Raw genomic sequence first — 2,142 nt, 5'->3', positions numbered from 1 at the left:
ACTACAGTTTTATAATATTGGTTCTTTTAACATTTTGTACCAAATAGCCATACGAAAGTAGTTGAAACAGTTGGGTTATGAAGGTGTGTGGAGAATGTATATCTTGACTTTGACTTTTGAGTATTTTTCATTAGAATTAATTGACCAAATATTAGGTAGGAGTTCTATTTTTACATACTTGAGCGCTGCTGAAGAGTTTCTCTTGGAAAGAATATATATCGTTGCACCTCAGGTAAACTGTAAATATTGAAGTTGAAAATCCTGTTGGCGTAATGCTCTTTTTTCATAAAAGTGAAAGTTTCTCATCTGTTGTTTTTTTTCCTGTTGAACTATGTTAGTTTTTTAAAAGTTCCAAATAAACTGTCTGAAACTGTCCGGTTTATAAATGTTGTGAACATTAAAGCAACGGTGCTGACATTGATCTGCCTTGGCTGGGTGAGGACCAGGACGTGCTGGAGGGCTCTGCTGCTCTGGGGTTCTTTCCAGCATGCTTTTAAATCCAAGCATGAGGCAATACTTGACATTTTGGATTTCCTGAAATGTGGCTGGATTCTTCTCTTGGCATTGGTTTTGCTGTTCTTCAGAGAAGCCTCTTAAAAACACCTCTGCCACCATCCAAACAGAAAATCCCTGGGACTTGCTTGAGAAACAATAATAATCTCCATGTTTCAAATGTTTGGTTCTGTACTAAGCTCCACACAGTCACATTTCAAGGAAAAAAAAACGCCTTTGCACCTTTGTCCAAAGCTGTAAAGTCTCAAATAAGAGCCTTGAAATATGAATTTGGGTTCTGCAGACTTCAAAAGGGATGTGGCTGTGATGGAGCCTACTTGACTGTGCTTGGAAGCTTCTTGATGTCAAGTTTTAGCATCTACTGGGAGTTTAAAATGAGTGAGAAATAACCTGTAAATGGGAGAATATCTCCTTTTATTTTTTTGTGAAGACAACAAGAGTTTTTTCTAATGCACATGCAGTTTAATTTTTGTAAAGGGAAGATGGCCAGTTACCAGCCAGTAAAGCAGAACTGTTGCATATTTTAACTTGCCTTCCTCGTTTCTTCTCATGAAGTTGTAGTTAAGAGTTAATTCCTTCTGTACCTGGCTTTGACTTCCATATATTTTAGTAAAACAAAACAATTAAATATTTTGCACTGTTTGTTTTTCTCTCTTCCCTCTTACAGCAAATGTAAAATAGCAAAAAAAAAAAAAACTTAGAAACTCTTGTTTTTTCATTATGCAACTTGAGATGTTCCAGTTGTCTTAGTTCCTGTAAATGGGACTGGTTTTTATGTCTCTGTAAACTGGCAATGGAATGAAGTGCTGTGTATCAGGAAATTGTACACTATTGACCTGTTTTCCTGTTCATAAGCTGAGCCATATGTACATAATCTAGATTTTTGTTTTCCTAGTTTTGCACTTTTATAGCCTATTTTTTGAAGATGAATTCACTTGGAAAAGGGTTAATCTATTTTTGTGTGTGATCTCTCTGTCTCGGAGGTGCAGGGCTGGAGCTGCTCTGCCTGTGCCACACGGGGCAGGGCTGCTTTTTAACGTGTTGCAGCAAACAGACCTAAGGCTTGTTTGTTTTTTAATCTCCCTTCATGCTGGTACAGTTCCCCTCAAAGCTTTTTCTTAGGGTTGGAATGGAGAAATGGACCTGAAGACTCCATTCCATGGCAGCATCACCACACTTTGCCCATCAGTATTAACTATTGGGATACTACTGGTTTTGTATGTTCCTTTGGAAATAACAGTGCATATGTAGAGGTACAAATTGTTGATTTTTTTTTTTCCTTTTTTTCTTTTTTAAATGTATTTATTTCATTCCATTTTGTTCTATTTTAATTGTTGGAACCGGAAGTCGGCAAGCAGCAGGCACACATTACTCATTTAATTTATGATGTATTTCACTTTAGTTGAGTATATTATTACATGTGGATGTAAATATAGACTTGGTGTTTTGCAAAACTGGTTTCTGTGTCTTGCTTTTAAGGCTTAAAAGGAGTTGCCTGGAATTTCATGTTCACTTGACCTTTCACCATCCTCGCGTTGCTGGGGGAGAGGGAGAAGCTGCCAATAACCAAATCCAAATTCATGTTCAGTTACATGAAAATAATGAATCACTCCCCAGAAAATCTGTCTT

Source organism: Lonchura striata, chromosome 17 (genome assembly GCF_046129695.1).
Source record: "Lonchura striata isolate bLonStr1 chromosome 17, bLonStr1.mat, whole genome shotgun sequence".
NCBI lineage: Eukaryota > Metazoa > Chordata > Aves > Passeriformes > Estrildidae > Lonchura > Lonchura striata.
The sequence above is the reverse complement of the archived record's forward strand: the minus strand, read 5'-3'. Positions refer to the sequence as shown.